Source organism: Carassius auratus, unplaced genomic scaffold, assembly GCF_003368295.1.
Source record: "Carassius auratus strain Wakin unplaced genomic scaffold, ASM336829v1 scaf_tig00027674, whole genome shotgun sequence".
In the NCBI taxonomy this organism is placed as follows: domain Eukaryota; kingdom Metazoa; phylum Chordata; class Actinopteri; order Cypriniformes; family Cyprinidae; genus Carassius; species Carassius auratus.
In genome coordinates, this window is record NW_020525614.1 from 54410 (window position 1) to 80175 (window position 25766).

The 25766-nt window shown below is 33.2% G+C and overlaps 1 pseudogene; it reads left to right on the forward strand.

Annotated features, from left to right (window-relative positions):
- The first annotated feature begins 3483 nt into the window (after positions 1-3483).
- Positions 3484-25766, forward strand: part of LOC113079345 (Golgi apparatus protein 1-like) — a 30687-nt pseudogene continuing 8404 nt past the window's right edge.

Consider the following 25766-nt stretch of genomic DNA (forward strand, 5'->3'; position numbering starts at 1 on the left):
TGGAAACATTTCTTGAACTTAAATTTTGCTCATAAACGTGTATTAACTGTCATCACTACCTCGTAAATAAATTACACATCACATTTTTTAACAATGAATAAAGCTAGTAAAATTATAACAAACTTGTTTAATATGAATTTATGTATTGATTATTGTCAACAGCATTGTTCAAATAGCTTCTTAACGTGTTTTTCATTATATTAATCCACATTTCTGTAAAACCCAATAGTCAAATGACACTAACGAGAGAAAGTATTCATCCAAAAGGAGTTTTCCTCCGAGTTTGAGGATTTTTCTTCTTTCTTTAGTTGTCAAGCATGTCTTAAAAGGTTTGTTTGTATTCTTGAAAGACACTTCTGAATGTTTTTTGCTAATGCAAGAACGCTCTCATCATTATTCCCTTCATTCAGCACAGAGGAGACTTTTTATTATGCGGTCTTGTGTTTCTTCTTCATGCTAGCTTTTATTGATGTCAGCTTGATTATTGTGTGTATTGAGGAACAGCAATATTAAACATCAGGAAGGACAAAGCATAAGGATAATACAGTTATTTAGACATTTGCATATCAGATGGGAATAGACTATATAAACTTTTGCCATAATTCGGAAACTCTGTTCAATATTTTCACAGTATTTTCCATTATGTATGTTAGAGTTTCAGACTGGATTTATAATATCATCCACTTATAATGTTTATTTGCAAATGAATAAACCCAGAACATTTGCAAGTGTAATCATATATAAAAGCAAAGCTGGAATGTCGACATTTCTGTGCAGAGAAAGGGAAAGACACTAAAATGGATTTTCTCAAACAGTGTAAATATTGAACATACAGTATTGTTCAAAATAATAGCAGTACAATGTGACTAACCAGAATAATCAAGGTTATTAGTATATTTTTTATTGCTACGTGGCAAACAAGTTACCAGTAGGTTCAGTAGATTGTCAGAAAACAAACAAGACCCAGCATTCATGATATGCACGCTCTTATGGCTGTGCAATTGGGCAATTAGTTGAAAGGGGTGTGTTCAAAAAAATAGCAGTGTCTACCTTTGACTGTACAAACTCAAAACTATTTTGTACAAACATTTTTTTTTTCTGGGATTTAGCAATCCTGTGAATCACTAAACTAATATTTAGTTGTATGACCACAGTTTTTTAAAACTGCTTGACATCTGTGTGGCATGGAGTCAACCAACTTGTGGCACCTCTCAGCTGTTATTCCACTCCATGATTCTTTAACAACATTCCACAATTCATTCACATTTCTTGGTTTTGCTTCAGAAACAGCATTTTTGATATCACCCCACAAGTTCTCAATTGAATTAAGGTCTGGAGATTGGGCTGGCCACTCCATAACATTAATTTTGTTGGTTTGGAACCAAGACTTTGCCCGTTTACTAGTGTGTTTTGGGTCATTGTCTTGTTGAAACAACCATTTCAAGGGCATGTCCTCTTCAGCATAGGGCAACATGACCTCTTCAAGTATTTTAACATATGCAAACTGATCCATGATCCCTGGTATGCGATAAATAGGCCCAACACCATAGTAGGAGAAACATGCCCATATCATGATGCTTGCATCTCCATGCTTCACTGTCTTCACTGTGTACTGTGGCTTGAATTCAGAGTTTGGGGGTCGTCTCACAAACTGCCTGTGGCCCTTGGACCCAAACAGAACAATTTTACTCTCATCAGTCCACAAAATGTTCCTCCATTTCTCTTTAGGCCAGTTGATGTGTTCTTTGGCAAATTGTAACCTCTTCTGCACATGCCTTTTTTTTAACAGAGGGACTTTGCGGGGGATTCTTGAAAATAGATTAGCTTCACACAGACGTCTTCTAACTGTCACAGTACTTACAGGTAACTCCAGACTGTCTTTGATCATCCTGGAGGTGATCATTGGCTGAGCCTTTGCCATTCTGGTTATTCTTCTATCCATTTTGATGGTTGTCTTCCGTTTTCTTCCACGTCTCTCTGGTTTTGCTCTCCATTTTAAGGCATTGGAGATCATTTTAGCTGAACAGCCTATCATTTTTTGCACCTCTTTATAGGTTTTCCCCTCTCTAATCAACTTTTTAATCAAAGTACGCTGTTCTTCTGAACAATGTCTTGAACGACCCATTTTCCTCAGCTTTCAAATGCATGTTCAACAAGTGTTGGCTTCATCCTTAAATAGGGGCCACCTGATTCACACCTGTTTCTTCACAAAATTGCTGATCTCAGTGATTGAATGCCACACTGCTATTTTTTTTAACACACCCCTTTCAACTAATTCAACTAATTGCCCAATTGCACAGCCTTAAGAGCGTGCATATCATGAATGCTGGGTCTCATTTGTTTTCTGAGAATCTACTGAACCTACTGGTAACTTGTTTGCCACGTAGCAATAAAAAAATATACGAAAAACCTTGATTATTCTGGTTAGTCACATTGTACTGCTATTATTTTGAACAATACTGTATGTAGCTACAAGATGCATTTATAACAATATAAATGCAAAACCGTAATGAGCAGGCCTAAATCACAAACTACAAAAAAACAATATGCACAATAAAAAATTAATCGCATAAATAGCATATCAGCTTGACAAAATTAGCCATAAATAATCTTGTGTTATAAACTTTGATAAAGATACAGAGGTGTTTCTGTTAAAATTATTGATAAGAATAAGAAACTGCATGGGCTGAAATTATGCCAAGGAGAGACATTTAAACTTTTATTATCTCCCATAAACCAGAGGAAGTGTTTTGAAAAGCTATTAGAATTTATTATAATTTTTTTCTTGTTCATGCAATTTCAAATATTCATGTTGGTCATCTGAAATCAGACTTTCGAAAAATAGAATATAATTGAATTGACAAGTTTATTCCAGTAAAACGTTTCTAAATTCACTGACTCAACCTTAATATTTAACGTTACTTTTTATTATTAATTTTCACATTATATTATGTTATATTATTATAGAACAAATAAATACATTTTAGACAAATAAAACGTGAAGAATTTATTGGTTATAATACAGACCAAATTATTATATCTAACAGCACAAACAGCTCACAGAATGTTATGATTCACATGATTTCAGTGGTGAAACGTGAGCAATCTTTTTTATGGAGATTAGATATGATCTGATCTTTCTCATCAAGTTTTCTGAAAAGGTCTCCAAAAATGACTGATCCCACTATGACGAAGGCCTAACTGATGAATATTAATTTAGTCTTGCAGGCGTTGCGTGGTAACTTTCCCGGAGTGTCCGCTTACTAAACTTAATTAATATTCATAATCCATGCCTTCTCTGTAGTAAGATTCGTTGATTGGACAGGTGTTCGAGGCTTATTTACAAACGTCAGTAATTCAGCCAATCAATAAAGCTTACTGGGCTAACGTCACGAGGCGTCATTAATATTCATGAGCACATCCTTCGCCGCAGTAGGTTTGGCCGGTTCTCGCGGAGTCCTCAGCAGCAGGAGGAGTGAGAGGAGCTTGATTCAGCTGTTTGAGGTTGAAGATGGCGGCGTGTGGACGTGTTCAGCTGCTGCTGCTACTTCTGCTGCTCTCGTCTCTCTGCCTTCTCACCGTGCAGGCTCTTAAACCTCTTCCAGGTTTCGGGAATGTCCATCTTCCGGCTGCCGCTATGCACCAGCAGTTCAGAGCGGCGCAACCGATTCCCGGGAATAACGGCGCCGCCGCCGCCGCGTCCTCCGGTTCTAGAAGATCCACCGGCTGGAAGCTAGCAGAAGAGCAGGCCTGCCGGGACGACGTGAACCGGCTGTGTCCGAAAAACACCTGGACAAATAACCTGTCCGTACTGGAGTGCCTGCAGGACAAGAAGGAGGTGAGCAGCACCCTAATGATGATGCTGATGCTGACGATTGTGCATATTATATGTATAATAATTATTAACAAATACATAAAAATTATAACATAATTTTATGTATAATTTAGGTATTTTATTTATAATTGTATATATTTTATCTAAATAAATAAATGTATTAATTGATTTTATTATAATTATATTTATATAATGAATATTTATCATTTGTAGTTATTCATAATGTTGTACATATTTAAATCTATATATAATTACAATTTTAAATATATATTTTCAAAATATTAATATAATTTATCATTATTATTACTATATAATTGTATTCTTGATAATATAATTTTAATTTTATTATGATGATGATTATTATTATTTTATTTATATTAGTATTTATTTATAATTTTATATAATGCATCTGATATAAATGTATTATTTTCTAATTATTATTATTATATTTATATTTTATTTACATAAATGTATATTTTATTTTATATATTGTCATAATTTATCATTTTAAACAATCTTTTAAATATTAATATAATTTATTGTTATGATTATGATTACTATATAATTGTATTCTTGATAACAATATGTGGTTTTATTATGATGATTATTATTATTATAAACTTTATTTTATTTATAATTTTATATAATGCATTCATTATTATTATTATTTTAGTTTTGTTATGATATTTATATTTCTATAATTAATATTTATAATGTGAAGTAATGTATAATATAGACAATATTTTATATTATATTATATATAATTATAATTTATAATTTTAAATAATTTATTTTTTATATTAATGGTATTACTTATTATTACTTAATAATTGTATTATTTACCATAATATAATTTTTAAAATTATGATTATTTTTATTATTTTAAATGTGAACACGGGTTGAATACTTTTATCTCTTACTATTTGGCTTTTTGAATTTCACATTGATATATGAAGTAGAGAAGATATGAGCTTTCCATATCGAAACTCCTATTGAAACATTTCTTTTATTATCTATGTATCCATTTATCTATTTGTTTATAGCCTTGTCTGTCTGCCCTGTGAAGACCAAGAAGGTCCATCATACCCAATGAAAGCTAAATGTTAGTGTTCCTGTTTTTTCTCTATAGCAGGTTCTCAGTTCTGCTGCCAGGTTGTTTTCATTCAATCATTTGAGATATATATATATATATCACGTGACTAATTACTGTGGAGCTGCAGGAAAATGACATGCTGACAATGATGATTGGCTCTTTCAAGCCCATCACTGGTGACTACAGTGACTCTTTAATTGCAGGTGCATACGTTTACATTTTTCTTCGGCTTTTATACAGCTGCACAAGCACAGACCTTTAATGTGGATTAGACTCATTTAAGAACAAGTGTTAAATCTACTAACTCTACTGTAGATTTGTCTTTTGTAGTTTTCCATGCCGTGCTGTTTGACACAGTCACCTAGTTGTGTGGATGAGGAAATGATTGTAGGAGGAACTTTAGTTCAGACACAGCGATGTTCTGTCCTGTGATAAGTCTATTGTTGGAACGAAGTTTAATCTTCATGATCAAACTCTTACAAATAATCCAATAAAACTTCCAAAATCCATCTAATATGTTCAAAAATCGAACTAATAATCTAACAAAAGGAGAAACACTTTCCAAGTGCTCAGGACAGTCAAGCACCAACAATGACATTATTATTATTATTATTATTTAATGCTTTATTAGGTCTTTTCATTAAATTCATTTCTTTTATAAATAAATTTTAAAAAAATCAGTAATTTTTCACTTTTTATTCTTCTCCTTTCTTTTATTTATTTTTTAATTTTTTGTTTTTTTGGTAATATAAATACTAAAGTCTCATTATCATATAATCTCATATATTATCTCATAAAGTCTCAATAAAGCTTTGTGTGTGTGTATTCCAACTTTTCTATAGCCATGCAATAGTTTTGTGCAGTAAACACATTTTCAACTGAAAAACTGTCCCTAGATAAACAATGTTTTATGACACTTGTCACTGACGTGTCTTGATGAAACATATTTGAATGTATGCAAATTAATTTGAATTCGAGAGCTACTTTATCAGAGAGTAATTTGTTTACTAGTTACACAGACTTTACACGAGCTATCATCTGGCTGCTCATCTGTAATATAGTGTACAAGTCAAACTAACTACTTTCAAAGGGTTAGTTCACAGAAAAATGAAAATTTTGTCGTTAATTACTCACCCTCATGTCGTTACAAACCAGTAAGACCTTTATACATCTTCGGAAAACACAAATTAAGATGATTTTGATGAAATCTGAGAGCTTTCTGACCCTGCATAGAGAGCAATGTGACATCAAAGGTTCAACCGTCATTTTATTAAGCTATAAGAATACTTTTTGTGCACAAAGAAAAGAAAACTTTTTTTTAGTCAGTCCCTGGTTATTAAAATGCAGCATAAGCTTCATCCTCATTTGAAAGTCCGTCTTTATCTCTGCAGTAGATCTTAGATGTGTATGCACATTAAACATGATCCATATTTCTTAAGTGTTTGTTTTGTGCTGTTTAAAGCTGCTCCTCCCCCACTGCTTGGCTCTGATGATGCTCCACTTTTCATCTGGCAATCACAAGGGCCAAGGTTCATTTGCAGCTAGACACAAATTCTTTTAGGCTGAAGAATATCTTAGAGCAGCAGTTTTCTCTACTGGACTTTCACAACCTCTTAAGCTTCTGCTTAAATGTCTCTCATATTGGAGTCTCACCCACAGAATGGCAAATTCCAGCTCTCATTAGTCACAGCTTTAAAAACCAATATTTATGGCACTATGCCTCTCTTCTGTAATTCTCTCTCTATTCGGTAATTCTCTCTCTCTTCGGTAATTCTCTCTCTTTTCGGTAATTCTCCCTTTCTTCGGTAATTCTCTCTCTCTTCGGTAATTCTCTCTCTATTCGGTAATTCTCTCTCTCTTCGGTAATTCTCTCTCTTTTCGGTAATTCTCTCTCTCTTCGGTAATTCTCTCTCTCTTCGGTAATTCTCCTTTTCTTCGGTAATTCTCTCTCTCTTCGGTAATTCTCTCTCTTCTGTAATTCTCTCTCTCTTCGGTAATTCTCTCTTTCTTCTGTAATTCCTTCTCTCTTCGGTAATTATCTCTTTCTTCGGTAATTCTCTCTTTGGTAATCCTCTCTTTCTTCGGTCTCTCTCTCTTCGGTAATTCTCTCTCTCTTCGGTAATTCTCTTTATTTGGTCTCTCTATCTTCGGTAATTCTCTCTCTCTTCGGTAATTCTCTCTTTCTTCTGTCTCTCTCTCTTCGGTAATTCTCTCTCTTCGGTAATTCTCTCCTTCTTCGGTCTCTCTATCTTCGGTAATTCTCTCTTCTGTAATTCTCTCCTTCTTCGGTCTCTCTATCTTCGGTAATTCTCTCTCTCTTCGGTAATTCTCTCTTCGGTAATTCTCTCCTTCTTCGGTCTCTCTATCTTCGGTAATTCTCTCTTCGGTAATTCTCTCTTTCTTCGGTCTCTCTCTCTTCGGTAATTCTCTCTCTCTTCGGTAATTCTCTCTTCGGTAATTCTCTCCTTCTTCGGTCTCTCTATCTTTGGTAATTCTCTCTCTCTTCGGTAATTCTCTCTCTCTTCGGTAATTCTCTCTTTCTTCTGTCTCTCTCTCTTCGGTAATTCTCTCTCTTCGGTAATTCTCTCCTTCTTCGGTCTCTCTATCTTCGGTAATTCTCTCTCTCTTCAGTAATTCTCTCTCTCTCTTCGGTAATTCTCTCTCTCTCTTCAGTAATTCTCTCTCTCTCTTCGGTAATTCTCTCTCTCTTCAGTAATTCTCTCTCTCTCTTCGGTAATTCTCTCTCTCTCTTCAGTAATTCTCTCTCTCTCTTCGGTAATTCTCTCTCTCTTCAGTAATTCTCTCTCTCTCTTCGGTAATTCTCTCTCTCTTCAGTAATTCACAGACTCCGTTCTATTATTACAGTTGAAGCGAGGTCTTGCTCTCTGGTCTATGATAACTCATTTCAACACCTGAGGGACATTTCAGATGGAGGTCTGTCTGAAACATCACTATTATGTGTGTCCCATTTAGGGTGTCAATTATGTTTCGCCATTCTTGCCTCTGAAAATTAAAATGAGGGTGGCTAAATGTCTTATTCAGATGTATTCGGTGGTAATATGCTGATATTAATTGGTCTAAAATGAGCAGTGTGCACATGGTGTGTAGCTTGCAGAGAATCTCAGAATGTGTTTAAAATCATTTCAAATGAATAGCTTTCATAAAGCAATAGATGACAATGATGAACCTGTGTGTGTGTGTGTGTGTGTGTGTGTGCGGGTGCGTTTGTGTTCGTTCCTGTGGTAGAGCATTGCGTTAGCAGTGCAAAAGGTTGTGGGTTTGATTCCCAGGGAACACATGTTAGGTAAAAAAATATGAATGCATATTTATATATATATATACATGCAGTGGTCAACATTTGAAGTGGATCAGAAAAGTTAATCAAAGTTGTCCTAAGACAAGAACTTTTTTTGAATTTAGGACAACTTTGATGAAAGGTTTTAATCCACTTCTAAATATTATTTTATACACACACAACATTTTAATTTTTATTTAGACTATTTATTTTTTGGAAATGCAATACATTCTGTATCATAGTAGTATATATGGAAAGCATCGCATTTATTTATTTGTTTTATAATTTGTTATCCACAAATCCGCAATAGATTTTTAAGTATAATGGTAGTATATAGAGTATTTATTTATTTATTTAGGTAAAAAATGTTAGACTGAATGCACTGTAAATTGCTTTGGATTAAAGCGTCTGCTAAATGCATAAATTTATTTACATTTTAATTTATTTATTTGGAAAACTTTTTTGGACAAGTAACTTGTAATATATATTATATGCATAGTAATCAAACAATGCAATGATATATATGCAAGATATCCACTAGAAGCATCCATGCCAACAGCGACCCTTTTCTGGCATTGGCAGCAGATAGAAGATGATAATTATGCTAGCATGAATGAAACATCAAGACAAGCTGTAAACTCATCTCTCATCCAGCACCGCATGCCAAGTTAATTTGCCCGTGAACGGTTGCTTCAGCAGACCTGACCATGGCTCTAATTACTGGGATAATTGCTTTGCGGAGGCTTGGTAACAGCTGTGGCCTTCTGAAGAGGTAAATGATGTCCATAAATCTCTTACTCAATCTCCCGGAGGTCAGACCTCTCCGGGTCTGTCTTTTCTTTTGCGGACAAGCCCTTGCAAACGCTTGAAGGCGGGAGGTAAGGTGGTCGTGGCACAGCTGCAGCACGTCTGTCTTACTTTAATTTGCATTTTTAGCAGGTTCCTCTACTGGTGGAACGCTGTGGTGGGTTTGTTGTAAACAAAGCAGCTTGCGTGACTGATATGAGACCGTCCCGTGGGGAACCGGGGCTGAGATCCTGATAATTAAACCAAAGAGCTTAGCTCTTAATCAAACATTTGTTTGATAGAACGGAATCAAATGAATGAGGCAGATATTGTATCTTTGCTTTTTTTTCAGACTAAACTTCAACAACCTTATTTTTTGTTTGTGTATGTTTTTGTTGGCTGTAAAGCTGGAAATATCATTGTGAGACTAATGAATCTGAAATGAAGTGGAATGAGTGTCCCGCTGAGAAGGAGAGCACGCTTTATACCTTTGACAGCTCTTTAAGACACCATAGAGTGATGTTAACACACACAATGTCTGTTGATGTTGGTAGATTGTTAGTGATTTTATTTAATGGAAAAGAAAAGAGGATGCAAATGTATGACTCCAGAAATCTGAATTCTGTTTTGTAGAAGAGAATGAGGCTGTTTTGTGACCAAACTGTGATTATTTTCATGTGAGTTAAAAATGTTTTGTCTCTGATTTCTCATTAATGCTTATGTATATAAAAGGTTTGTTGTATTTCACATTATTCTCAATGGTGATTCATAATAGATTCTCATTACTGTAATACAATCAGCCTTAATTCAACAAATACAATTTTATTTTACAAATATTTTTGATTTAATTTATTTTTAGTTGTTATAATAATTCATAGAGGCCATTATTGCAATAAGATTTGGGAAAATTTGATGAATTTCAATGCAAAATAATGTGAATAATGTTTCTAAAATTGACTAAAAATTGAAGAAATTGTATAAATCTGTTTTTATTATTGCAATAAGATTTTTCTTATTTTCTATTTCGTAAAGATTTCATGGAGAAATTCCATTATTTTGCATTATTGCAAGAAGATTTGAGTAGGAAAAGTTGATTGATTATAATTTAAAATAATGGCAAAAAAATAGGCCTTTTTTCTATAAGCAAAGTCCAATTTCCTTTTTCTTTCTTTGGCATTTTGTGATTAAATTTCATTGAGAGGTTTTTTTTTTTTTTTTTTTGCAGAATTGCAAAAATATTTTTCTTATTTAATTTAATTGTATTACAAAATAATATCAGTAATTCAAAATCCGATTTCTTTTTTCTTTCTGTGAAATTTGGGGATGAAATATAACTCATTATGACTGTTCTAACAGATTCAGTTTGTAATTGGTGAGGGTCAGCGTTGAATAATTGCTTTCATTTTGACTAATGGTGCAGAAATCCTGTAATGGCTTGAACAAAGGCCAGTCACTGACAGCTGTTGTCAGAGGAAACGCTATCAGATATCATTGGTTCGATTTTGACTGTCAGTATTAAATGTGTTGCAATCACAAAAATGAGCTTGCAGGACTGCAATCATCTGGCTGTTCTTTAGCCAGTCTTTTTTCGGTTGTCAGCATCAATCAAAGGCATGACATGTTTTTGACCTCTCAACTGATGTTTGGCCAACTTTTGTTGCTTTTTGATGCCAGTGAAAAAACGTTTCAGAATTGCCTGCCAATCTTTGTCTTTCCTGGTAAGGACAATACTGAGGTTGCTGCTATTCTCTACAGCAGCTTTGATCCATTAATTTAACGGACTCAAAACATTATTAAAATAGAGATCATGGGCGTTTTCTTTTAAGGGTTAGAATTGTACTGATTATTATCATACAGTGTGACTTCCAGTTGTTTGAACTAAGATGTCACCTACAAATAAACATCCTTCAGGCTGTTTCTGTCTTGTTAGCTTTGTCACATAAAAGATTTAGCACACGTGGCAATGAGGAACATCTGTTCTTGTTTACCTCTGTAGTGTAAGAACAGGTGGAAAGCATGTAACACTCATCTTCTTGTCTGAGTGTAGTGATATGATTAAGTGTATGTGCAATATCAGAATGACAGACAATGTGTGTGAATATATATACAGTATAAACATACATATGCACACACAATATTAATGTAATACACAAATTAAAATAATGCAATTTATCAATAAAATGTACACATTTGTGTTAACTAATTAACATTGAATAATTATGCAAAAAAATGCTAAATTGACATAAAACAGACACACACACATACACTAATAACACATATTATAACATGTTTAAATTTATAATATATACACTATGAATAAATAATTATTCGTTCAAAACACAAGACATTACCATAATTGGATATTTAGTCATTTTGCACGCACACACACACACACACACACACACACAAACATAACTCCTTGTATAGAAAAGAATCACCTGGATAAAACAAAAATCGTCTGTCCGTCTTCATTTCAGGCTGCAAAGCAACAAAATGTGATTATTTTAAAGGGGACTGATTCTTTTCTATACCCATAGGTATAAAAAACAATTTAATCATAGCAATGATGCCAGTTTTATTATTATTATTATTGAATAAATTCATTACACAATAAATGACCATAATCACATATTCAGTTGTTTGCATAAACAGGGGTCTGGTTTTATTTTTGCCTTATTTAAAATGTTGCAAATAAGCATAAAGATTTCATATACACATAAATACCATAAAATAAATGATAAATGTTATATTTGTGTGTTTGCATATTTATGTGTGAATATATGTATGTGACTTTATTAAGTAAAAACTATATATATATATATATATATATATATATATATATATATATATATATATATATATATATATATATATATATATATATATATATATATATATATATATATATATATATATATATATATATGTGTGTGTGTTTTTTTTTTTTGAGTCTCTAAAACAATCTCGGTTTTGACAAAAACAGACAAAAGAGTGTTTTTACATAAGAATTATAAGCCTTCTTTATATTTTTTTATTTATTTTTTTCTTGTGGAGAATGGGGGACCTGCTGTTTCTCACTCAGAATACTGATAAGCTCCCTGTAGAATCACTCGCTCTGTTTCCCTGCGTTATCTCCACATTCACTCTCACACACAAGGACGCATGTTTTATTCCCTGAAACTGCATCTCATTGAACAGAAACCAGAGGCGAACAGGCACTGGGTCGTCCTCTCTCTGCTTTTCACATCTTTCAGAGTCGTGCTGTGATTATTGCACTTGGCAGATCGTTAAGTGGTTGTGCTTCAGCAGATACTGTTAAATAAACGCATTACCACCATGCTTCTCCTGTGAGTCTGCACACAGTCTCTTTAGATCTGCACAAATACAGTTACAGACAGAAGTGTTATCTTAGTATTATTACATAATTATATTATTTTTACTATTGTTTTTTATTAATATTTTGAATTAGCTTTTTATTTTTATGTTCACAAGTATTTTATGTTGTTTTATTATATAATTGTTTTATATTTAGATTTTAACTGTTAAAATTTTAAATGATGTTTAAATTAATAAAAAAAAATGACATTAAATTTGACATTAAATATTTTTTTTTTTCCAGTTCAATAATTTTAGTGCTTGCATTTAAATGAGTTTTAGTTTTAGTTGCCAAAGCAGGATTTGTCATTTTTTGTTAAGTTTAGTTTTTCATCTGATATTTCAAATTTGGATTATTTCAGCTTTATTTAAATTAACAAATGTTTTTAGCAGTTTTAGTTTTGGTTAATGATGTTGAACTCTTGATTTACAGAGAGATGGAAGTTACTGTTAAAATGCAGTATTAGTAGTACAGCCACAAAATCAAAACAATATGAATTTTTTTTTTCTCTGAAATCACTTTATAACCTAAATTATATCAAATTTTACAACTTGACAAAAGGATGGCATAAACAAAACAATTAAATGTATGTTTAAATGATGAGAATGGCATTACAGCTCAACATTTTTAAATGCTTTTACAAAATTATAAGATTACTTCTTTTGAATTCTGGGGTGATGGATGAGTGAAAATTAATTTATGGTTATCAACAGACCCGGTGTTGTCGGTGTCACACAGAGGAGAGGTTTCTGTCCCGCACAACTGCTTTATTTGACCAGAACATGCAAACAGAAGTTAATACACAGTCTAAGAAACTTTGTCAGAAAATAAAGATATGAATATTTTAGTTGAGGTGATCAGTTTCAGTCAGAGCAAGAACATGTTTGTTTATCTTGTGTATGGTATTAATTGTGTACTTCAATGCTTTGCTCCAGAGATTTAAAAAATTGATCATTATATATCAAAACGGTCATTAATCCATATGGAACAGAACCCAAACAGTAGACATAAATGTTTCTAAAGAGCTTTTTTTTTTGTACTTGTAACTGAATGTATAATTAGCATCAAGCCTCTCAGACATCTTTTCTCAAACCATGGCTCAGAAGTTTGCTTCATTATTTCATGTTGCTTCATAAAAGCCTATAAAATAGTTTTCAGCTTAGTTTTTGTTTGTGATTTAAGGCAAGAATAGACTTGAAATGATCTGTTGTGGTGTTCATTTTTAAGAAAAGAAGAAATGCACTGGTACATTTGAAGACATTTCCAAATATAAGTGTTAAAGTTTTAAAGAAACACATTTTAATTAATTTTATTCAGCATTGATGCATTCAATTGATCAGAGACAGTTAAGATGTATAATGTTTCTGAATATTTATATTTAAAATAAATGCATTACTTTTGAATAAAAAAAAAACATTAAACATTTACAAAAATATTAAATACAGCAATATTTATGATAATAATAAATGTCTATTGCGCAGCAAATCAGCATATTATACTGATTTCTGAAGGATCATGTGACACTGAAGACTGGATGAATGATGCTGAAAATACAGCTGCACATCATGGGAATAAATTACATTATAATAGAAACTATTTTAATAATATTTCACAATATGATTTTATTTTATTTATTTTGTACTGTATTTTTGATCAAATAAATGTAGTTATTTTAAAAACAATAAGAGAGTTATTTTAAAAACATTACAAAATCTAACCAACTGCAAACTTTTAAGTGTAGATTAAATTAAACACTATTTTATAAGAAGGAAGTTTGGGAAAAACTTTGTCTTTGTTGTAAAAAAAAAAAAAAAACCTCTTCCTTTTTAATGACTTGTCAGAGTGTCTTTATTTCGTAGTTCTGCAGAAAACGTAGTTCATACTTAAGCTCTGTTTGGCTTTCTGAAGCCTCTTTCATCAGAGCAGAGTCTCACCAGGGACTGGGATTGTGATAAAAACTCCAATTGCACAGAAAAACCTACATTTGATCCAGACGAGTTAATAAAGAACTGGAGTGTTGGACTTTGGTTATTATTTTTCTTTTGAAAGTAAGTACTTTTGTAAGTAAAAGTAGATGTGTCTTTTCATTGATAAAAAGTAAGATGGATAGCCATGCAAAGCTCTTAAAAAGTATATTTGCATTCATAGCCGAAGAGATTGTGCTGTCAACCTATGATTTTTTTTAAATTGTTCAATCCATATGTGCATTATGGGAAAAAATGGTCCAGTGATCTATAATATTTCCTTCCAAAGACTGACTCACAAATTTTAGAAGATAACTGATGTTCCTCGAGTAGACCATTGACATCTCAACTGTGTGATCCAAAACACAGGCCTTGCTACTTTTATTTCTTTAATTAATCACAGTATATATGAAACAAATGAACTGAAAAAGAAAAAGTCACCGAAGATTGATATCACTAATAAAAACTGCATTGTTTTTACTGTTGGTTCAAGAAGCAAATCCCAGCGGACTGCTGTGAACTCTTAGGAGCTATGATACAAAGTCTGATGCGATATTACTTTTTTATTGAACCAAACCGTCTGAGTTCAACCTTTATCACAATAATATGGGAAAGCAAGCAATGTGTAATCTCACAGAATCAATAGATGATCCGTGTACGCCCCGGCCGGCCGGGAATCACAGAGCTCTGACGTACGGATAGAAATATCCTGTTCTGGCTGACGACGAGGAACCGGATGATTGATCTGGGTGTGGTTCCTGAGCTCAAATATCGGCCTGTTCCTATTTAGGGCCTGTGCTGTGTTAACATGCTTCTGCTGTGATATCATCTTCTGATCCTGACCATCAATCTGTTTAGTGGTTTTATGTGGGGTATAGTTTTATCAGCTGAAAATTTACCACACACGCCTCTTTATTTTTAAGGCATGAACGTCATGAAAAACCACGAAAACAAAGAGGGAAATCATTTAAGAAATGTATTGTATTGTAAAATACTGCAATGTTGTGTGTGTGTGTGTGTTTACTTTGGTGTATATATATATATATATATATATATAAAACCAAAGTTGTGTTTGTTTGTTTGTTTGTTTAATCTGTTTTTATGGTTAGCTTTTATGATTTTTTTTTACTCTATTTCATAAATTTGGGATTAAAAAAAATGTATCAGTAGGCCTATCAGTTGATATCGGACAGTCTATTGAATTGTAATTCTCCTAGTTTTTAACGTTTATTTTTATGGTATTTGTAAAGAAAATTGTTTAAAAAAAAAAACAAGTTATTTCCTATATTTTGGGATTTTACTGAACGTATCAATATTGGTTGATATTGGAAAGAGCAATTGATTGTGGAATTTCCCCTATTTTATGTTTTTATTTTGTTTTATTGTATTATGATTATTATTATTTTATTCTATTTGATTGATTTGGTATTTTTTAAAACATGCCTGCATTGGTTGATATTGGACAATTTAATTATTTTATTTTATAATAATATTTTATTATTCATTTTATTATTATATTGATATTTTTTATTGTTGTTTTTACCTCGATTTACTGCCAGTAATAAAGCTTAATTGGCATGATTAACAATTACAATTCACAGAGCGTAAACTTGGTAGGATTGGTGGTCGTGCAGAATTAATAAGAAGGAAATGAAGAGAAAATTGAAAGACTATAAATTCCCTCTCTCTTTCTTTCACAGGACACAGAGATTGCTCCAGACTGCAACCATGTAAGTACTCAAAAAGGCCTGTCTTTAATAACAATCATCATCAATGTGAATCTTCATCTTCACAGCACCACACATCTTTTTAAGTTGATGTTCTCTGTTTACAAGACAATCTGTGCATGATTCTTTGTAGGTTTGGGAGAGAATGCATCAGTAGGATTTAACTTCTGCAACTAATTAGGAAAGAATTATGGTCCGATCGCCATCTAATGATGGTTGCAGCCCGTAATTAATTTGGTGGGGTCCCAAGAGAGGTCTCTGTTTCTGATCTCCTTCTCTAACACTCGTGGATTTGGTGTTCTCATTAAGACAGCAGCGTGAGACCAGGTCCACCAATCAGAAACAAAGAAAATATAGGTGTATGATTCAGGCCTGAGTAGTGTTGTCACGGTACCAAAATTTCAGTATTCGGTACCGATACCAGTGAAAATCCACGGTTCTTGGTACCAATTTCAGTACCAAAGCAAAACACAAAAATATTCAAAAAAAAAGTGTAAAGTGTTTTTATCACTAAAAATAAAAACAATACCATTCTTTATACTTATTTACAATTATGTTTAAAGTTTTAGCGCGCTTCAGTCTATGTAGTAAACAAACCATTCATTCAGACAGAGACGCGCAGAACATGCAGGATTCATATTTCAACCAACTTTTGCGGCTTAACATTTAAAGATAATGGTCCATACGGAAATTTGATTTGATTAATTTATGCTAACTTTGACACATTCCGTGACTGTCCATATTAACATGTAAGTTTCGTTATCATGACTGGATTTTGAGATTCCGTCTGCGTTTTCTGCTTCGCGGAAATCATAGCGCTGTGTGCGTCAAGAACCGGGTTTTTTTTAGTACCGACTTGGTACCGAAGTACCAGGTCTTTTGACAACACTAGGACTGAGTCGCCCATCTCATTACGCAAGGCTCACAGCTGAACAATAATTATGGTAAAGAAATGATTCTTGCATTACTTACATTTATCAGCACTTTTAGTCAGTGTCATTGTTAATGTGCAATTATATTACAGAGGTTTTGAGCTGTGGAGCCATACAGTAACTACAAGGCCATTTATTTCAGCTGACATCTTTTTGTTTTGAAGAGAAAGTTTCATTTTTCTCTCTGAAGTGAAAATAATTATTTTTTCTATTAGAGGCTCTTTTGAAAGCACTGACGTGAAAGAATAGTTCACTTGAAAATTAAGATTGTCATTATTTACTCTCACACTTATGTCATTCCAAACCTGTACAACTTTTTTCACGAAATGGAGAAATTGTTTGTATGGAGTCCTTACCCTTCGTGTTATTAGTCTTCTCGTTTTCCGAGGTTCACCCTAACCTCTCGTCTTCCGCGTTCCCTTTCCTGTTCCCTCCTTTGTTTATTTGTTTGTTTATTTTGGACTGTCTGTTTGGCTTTGACCTTGGCTTGTTCGACCACGATTTGGATTACCCTGGTACTATAAACATCTGCAATTGGATCTACTCTCTCCTGTGTCTCGCTGATACAGCCTTCAAGCTTCAAAAAGTCATGCATATGACAAGTGTGCTCTGTTTCAAGTCTTCTGAAGTCATACAGTAGCTTTGTGTGAAAAATAGATTGAAATGTACGTCTTTATGTGCTGATAATCATTCCTTACTGCAAATTGAAACAAGTCTGATTCATACATGAACCATTCATGAATCAAAAGAGTCATTGAAAAGATCACACTTGAATGAATTAAAAAACATCAAAGTCACAATCATATTTCTAATAACGTTGCATTTCTTTTTTCCAGCTGCTGTGGAACTACAAGTTGAATTTGACCACAGATCCGAAATTTGAGTCTGTGGCGCTGGAAGTGTGTACGAGCACCATGTTAGAGGTCAGTTTCTGCTGGTCCTTTGCTCTTCAATTCCCCAACAGTTTAATCATGTGTGTGTGAGTGTGTTGTGATTTCATTTAGGCCGGCACAATATTTTAAAATACAGTTGAAATTGAGGTATGACTTAGTGCTGTAATTGATTAAATATAAGTGCTACAGAATTCAGAGTGATTTTAGTTCAGATTTTATATATATAAATCTGAGAAAATCACCTTTGAAGTTGTCCAAATGAATTCTTAGCAATGCATATTACTGATCAAAAATTAAGTTTTGATATATTTACGGTAGGAACTGTTCATGGAACATTATGATTTTTGGCATAAAAGAAAAATCAATAATTTTGACCCATACAATGATTTTTGGGGCTATTGCTTAAAATATACCCCAGGGACTTAAGACTGGTTTAGTGTTCCAGGGTCACATATATATTGGTGGAAATTCCTTTATTGTTTCCTGCCTTTTCCCTCCAGTATCCTGCAGCCCTAATTTCAATGCAGATGAGCCGATGTCTACATCTGTAATGCAGTGTGATCTTATGTTTGACTGCACTCTGAGCTGCCATAATGTAATTCAAATAAATCTCAATAGACAAAAGTTTCCCACTAACCTCTTCACGAGTTTGTGTGTGTGTGTGTGTGATTTGATGCACATTTGTGGTTGAATACACAATTTAATTACCATTAGTGAAATTGACTTGATATTAAATAAGGAATGTAAATTCTTCAGCTTCATGTCTGTAGCATTGATCCTTGACTGCTCCATCTCACGGTTAATGAAAGAGTCTTAATCTGTTTCTCAGCTGAAGGAGTGTGCAGATGAGGAGCGGGGGAAAGGCTATCTGATGTCCTGCCTGGTGGACCACCACGTCAACATCACAGAACGCCAGTGCCATCAGTACATCACCAAGATGACCAGCATCATCTTCAGCGACTATCGGCTCATATGCGGCTTTATGGACAAATGCAGAGAAGACATCAACACCTTGGAGTGTGGAAGCATCGCTGTCGGAGAAAAAGTATGCTTGTGTTCCAATAATAGCTGTGAATGCTTTGAATCCTTGCCCACTTAAAACCGCAAAGCTCTAGAATATCCCTTTGGGAAGCCACAGGATGTCGGCTTGGTACCACACGGCTGTGATGTAGTGACTCTGCCGTTCCCGAAATGTCCACATTCCTCCGGGCGTGCTGGAACATGGGCACCCGTTCACCACACTTGCCTCGTTCCCCCGGGTGCACACTGCTGAAATAAAAAAAAGTTAACTTTAGACTTGTCTGATTGTTGACTTAAAATAGCCTAAATATGCTCAGACTGCCAAACATATAGGATATGAAGATTATATTTAGCTGCTTAGTGGGTTTACAAACTTTAAGATGTTTTTAGACCATGGGTTATGCTTTAATTGTCTTCTATTATATGATTAACTGACAGCTCCTGTTCTGTAGTGCCTTTTAATATCACTAGGTGTTTTGTCATTAAGTTGCATGCTTTAAATTCTGACACTACATTACTGCGAGTGGGCTCTTGAATATCATCATCAACACTATTTTATGTGTTATTTGTTTACAGTCGCCTTGGATGGTGTTCCTGGACCTCAGGACGTGTTAGTGGTTAAAGGCAGGGCCTTCACTTTAATTCACGGGCCGATTATCTAAAATTGGTTATAATTTTCTTTTTTAATTAACAACAACAAAAAAATGTTATAAAAACATTCTTTAGCAGACTTTTGTTCAAAATATGTATTTTAAAACATTTATTGTAAAGTTTTTCTTTTTTTTACTTTTATTTATTTATTTTATTTTGCTTTGATATATTTTATAATTTATCTTTATTTATTTATTTATTCGTTTTTCTCACTCTCCTAAGTGTTGTTATATTTTTATTAACTGAAACTATTATTTTGAAATAAAGCTGAAATAAAAAAATAAACAAAAAATCTGATTAAAAACATAAAAATAAATATTTGAAATGTTGCCTTGGGAACTAGATAGAATAATGTTATGTTGAAGTACTAAAATTACTAAAACTTAAATAAATATAAATCAAATCTATATTGAATAAAAATAACAAAAGCATATAACACATTACTAAACTTATAATAATTAAAACTGAAACCGTAAAAATAAAAATATAAAACATATTATTAATGATATAATTGTATCAAAATATATCAAATACAATTCTAAATAATAATAATAAATTACTATAATACTAAAACAGTATATAAATAATACTAAAATAAAACTCCTTTGTCCCTGCTCTTTTCAGTCTTTCCTATATAAACAGCCAAAATGCTCATTAAAAAAAAGTAAAAAAAAAAAAAAACACTTTTACTTCACATTCTTCTTTTGTCTTGTATTCAAAAGCATCATTGTTAATCTATTTGATTTTCAAATTTTATGTCAAACATCTTACTAGTTTACTTTTTTACTTTGTGATTCGTTTTCCTTCCTTCCTTTCATCCCTTCAGTTTAATGGTCTATATCTGTTGTCCCAAAATAAACCCTATGCCAAGCTGTTTCTGAGTCCAAAGGGCAAATATAATGTCATTTGTTTTTCCTTCTGGTTAGGACCTGCATTCCCAGGGCGAGGTGATTGCGTGTCTGGAGAGGGCTCTGGTCCGGGAGGCAGAGCAGAAGGATAAGGCTCGTCAAATCAAGGACGAGTGCAAAAAGGCCATCATGAGAGTGGCAGAACTATCAGCGGACGACTTCCACCTCGACCGCTACCTCTACTTCTCCTGCCGAGACGACCGGGAGCGCTTTTGTGAGCATGTATGTGTCAGCTTCTCTAATAGTGTCCTCTCATCCATCACGATAACTGCAGCCTAATCTGCACACTGTCACTACTCTCTACAAGTGTGTACTTTGCTGGAAGGCTGTCATGATTGACAGCTGCCTGTCATGTGCTGTGAGTCAGATTGACAGGGCCGAAGTGTTGATGTGCCAACATGAAGTGCTGAATATCTCCGATTGACCTGAATTGGCTTTTGACATTTTTTTAATCTATTTCTTTTTGGTTGCAGACCCAGGTGGGAGAGGGCAGAGTGTACAAATGCTTGTTCAACCATAAATTTGAGGAAGCAATGTCGGAAAAGGTGCGTTACATCTATGCTCACCAATACATTGAATTGAATACCACAGGTTCTGGGAAACAAACTGAAATGCATTGTAAATGTTTCTTGTGTCTCAACCAAATCCGTGCAACAGTATGTGCATTAAAAAAAGTCAGTGTGGGAGGAAAGTGTCTGATCCAAGGTCATTCTCTAGAAGAAGCCGCAGGAATGTTGGTGGTCAGTTTAGTGTATGTGTTTGTCTGTGTGCTTAACAAGCATCTCTGTCCACAGTGCAGAAACGCCCTGACCACTCGGCAAAAGCTCATTGCTCAAGATTATAAAGTCAGTTACTCCCTGGCGAAGGCCTGTAAGGCCGACCTACGCAAGTACCGTTGTAACCCGGACGCCAGCATGCCTCGCGCCAGAGAGGCCAGACTCTCCTTCCTCCTCCTCTGCCTGGAGTCTGCTGTTCACAGAGGTCTGTTCATATCATTCAGTATCATGCTACTGTTCTACTCTGACACTGGCCAATATTAGCTCTTTATTCAGTATTCTTTGATATTGGATATTTCACTGTGCATGTTCATTTTGAATTCTAAACTGATTAATAATTGGATACAATTACCATTACATTGGATACATATATTATCATACAATTATTCTACATTTTTACATTTAGATTAGTATTATATGTATATATGCATTTTTTTATTCTACTTAGATTTTTACTTATTATTACTATTATTGTACATTTTATTGTCATATTATTATTATTATTATTATAAATTTTTACATTAGAATAGTACCAAATCAGTTATCCGCTAATATTTAACATGTTAATTTTAGTTTTTCAGTATTGTTTCATATTTGATATTTAATTGTGCATTTAATGATTATTATATTTTTACTTTGATTATTATTTATTAAAATGTACTTTATTGTCATATTATTATAATTCATATTTATATTTAGAATAGTACAGTATCAGTTATGGGACAATATGAAGAGAGATATTTTTTTATTTTCTCAGTGTTGTTTAGTATTGGGTATTTAATTGTGCATTTTTGTACTTTAATTATAACTCATTATTATTATTATTATTATTATTATTATTATTATTATTATTATTATTGTCATATGATTACTGTTCATATTTTTATATTTAAACTATTACCATATTGGTTATAGACAAATACAATTATTATTATTATTATGTTTTTTTTATATTGGGGTAATTGTGTAAGTTATTTTTTCTTATTACTCATTATCATTCATTATTAGTATTATTACCATATGATTATTATTCATATTTACATTTATACTAGTACCATATTAGTAGAAGTACTCAATTCTGCTGTAGTAATAAAAAATATATTTTAATTGTTATTCTACATTTTAGTTTTTTTATTAGACAAAATGGTATGAAATGTTAATAACAAAAATGTATAAATAAAAATGCACATAAGCCAGAATATGAAACCTTAATCAATTATTATAAATTCTAAATGTAAAGTAATTAAATATTTTGTGAATATTATACAAATCGTTTTTTTTTTGAAGCACATAAATGCAGTATACTGTATATTCTGTGCAGTAAATAACATGCTCTCATTCATGCATGTTCCCCTGTTCAGGGCTGTTTGTTGATTTGTTGCAACCTAATAAGTTTGTCCATTGTTACGTTCCTTCCCGTGGGTTTCTCTGCTGTCTTCAGGCCGCACGGTGACCGGAGACTGTCAGGGGGAGATGCTGGACTACAGACGCATGCTAATGGAGGATTTCTCTCTGAGTCCTGAGATCGTGTTGCATTGTCGAGGAGAGATCGAGGCGCACTGCTCAGGACTGCACCGCAAGGGACGCACCCTGCACTGCCTCATGAGAGTCACCCGCGGGGACAAGGGCACGGTGGACAACCTCTGTCAGACAGCAGTAAGAACCCTTGGATTGTGGGAAAGTTTGTTGCATATTTAATTATAGTTTGTACTTTAAAAAAATAAGTTTTAATAGTTCAAAATACAGTAAAAACAGTAATATTGTGAAATTTTTAACTGATTTCAACTTTCAATATGTTTTAAAATGTAATTTATTCTTGTAATGCATCATTACTCCTACTTTGTTGTAATATGCTGATGCTTTGATGCTCAAGATAAATTTATAATTATTCTAAATGTTGAATAATTGTTCTACATGTACTAAACTGTAATATGTGTCCATGCGGAATACAAATATGACATCATTTTATATTGTGGCATAATAACATTTTGAGCTGTGACTTATCTCCTGATGAAATGATGAATGATTTGTCTCTGGTGTAGCTCCAGACTCTTATCCAGTCAGCAGACCCCGGCGCTGATTACCGGATCGATCGCGCTTTGAATGAAGCCTGTGAGTCTGTGATCCAGACGGCCTGCAAACACATCCGCAGCGGAGACCCTATGTGAGTCATGTCAATATAGCGTAAACACTTGCATGAAAGCTTCAGTCATCGATGTTTGAAGACTCCAGGGAAACTACTGAGCAGCAGATAACTGTAGTCTGTCACAGGATTTATCTGGGCTGGTCGAGAGACCATTCCTGTAGAGATTATTCCTCTTGACCTAATGCTTTGTTTAAAGCAGCGATACTGTCTTTCTCTCACAGGCACCATATAAAACTGCAGTGGATTTATAGAAGAGAGTCAAATCCAATTAAGTGTTCACTCTTTTTCTAAGAGAAAGAATGATGAACAGGCATTCAAGCTGAAGAATACAACTATATATATATATATATATATATATATATATATTTTTATATATATTATATTATTTATTTTTCATTTATTTGGTTTTATGAAATTATGCTTTTTCTGAATTATTTAATTTAATTTATTTTTTTTAATTCATTTTTATTATAATTGTAAAAAAACAAATGTCCTTCTTTGGAAAAAGTATTTATTTATTTATTTGTTTGTTTGTTTGCTTTTTATTATTATTATTGTATTTGTTAAATAATAATAATATACAATTAAATTAATACTATAAATAATAATAATCCATCTTTTTCATAAATGTGGGATTTTTTTTAATTAGCTGTCAATGGCAGATTGTACATGCAAATTTCCCCTGATTTTTTTTCTTCACTTTTTAACTCTTAATTACGGTGCATTTTTTAAAAAACTAATAATTTAATAATACTGTTAAATATAGTCTTTAGCAGATCTAAAAAAAACTAATATCTATTTTTCATAATTTTCCTTATAATGTTGTAATGCCCAAATTCACTTGTCAGCTATTTTAGTTTTTGGTGTTTTGTTTATTTCAACAAAATAGTACAGAATTTTTGCCCAAATCTTGAAAATAATAATTGGCTTAACATATTGATTATAATTTTATTATAATATATATATATATTTAAATTAAATTAGATATCACCCTTTGCTGATTGACGCCGTTAAAGAATGCAAAATAGAAAAGTGGATGAATTAATTATTGAAATATAAATGCATAAATGTAATGTCATTAAAACACAAATTTGCTATTGATTTTTGAAAAGATCATTTGGTTGATTAAATATCCCAAACATGTATTTGTGTGTGTTTGTAGGATTCTGTCTTGTCTAATGGAGCATCTTTACACAGAGAAGATGGTTCAGGACTGTGAACACAGTCTTCTGGAGCTGCAGTACTTCATTTCAAGAGACTGGAAGTAATCAACCAAACCTTTCCTTTATCTTTTCCTGACCTCACCTGATGACTCAGACAAAATAAGACCCTTGAAACCCCCTCTTATGCTTTCAAGTTGGTGTTTTGGAGTGTGGTTGTGTAGTAATAGGTTGGCTATTACTACACAGACTGGCTGTGTGATGCTTTTTTTTTGTTGCGGCCCTACAGAGACTGTTATACGCTTCTCTATTTTGGTCAATTTTTATATGTAAACCTGTTTTGCAGGCTGATTCATGCAGCTTACACTAAATGCGTCGTAACAGATTTGTGTATATACACTACAGCTCAAAAAGTTTGAGGTTTGAGGTGCTGTGAAACTGTGACCAGTTTTCTATTTAAATATATTTTTAAAGGTTATTTATTCCTGTGATGCAAAACTGAATTTTCAGCATCATTACTCCAGTGTCACATGATCATTATAATATGCTGATTGGCTGCTCAGGAAACATTTATCATTGTTATCACGAATATTTATGTTGAAAGTAACCAAAACATTGAAGACAAAACATATTTTTTTGAATGATTCTTTGATGAATTGTTCAAAAGAATAGCATTTATTTGTAAAATTATATATTTTTCTTTACTGTCACTTTTGATCAATTTAATGCTTATTTACTCAATTCAAACATTAATTTCTTAACTCCCTTGTGGTGTGTTACTCTATATAGCTATAATGATTTCCAGTACAGACATAATTCTACTTTTATTTTGATATTTTGCATCACAAGACCAGAGGTTAAAGTTAGAATCCGGTTAGACATGTGACTCATTTTTGTCTCCTGTGTATTTTGTCTGTCTAGGCTTGATCCAATCCTATACCGTAAGTGTCAGAACGACGCATCCAGACTGTGTTACACCCCGGGCTGGAACGAGAGCAGTGAGCTGATGCCTCCTGGCGCTGTGTTTTCCTGCCTTTACCGGCACGCTTACCGGACAGAAGAGCAGGGCAGACGAGTGAGAAGCACAAATAATGCGCATTTAATTTGTCAGCTCTCATTAAGACACTGAAGAGAGAATCAGCATGAAGTCTGATCTACTTTAAAGTTTATTCTGACTAGGAACTACTCAGATGCTGCATTTGTC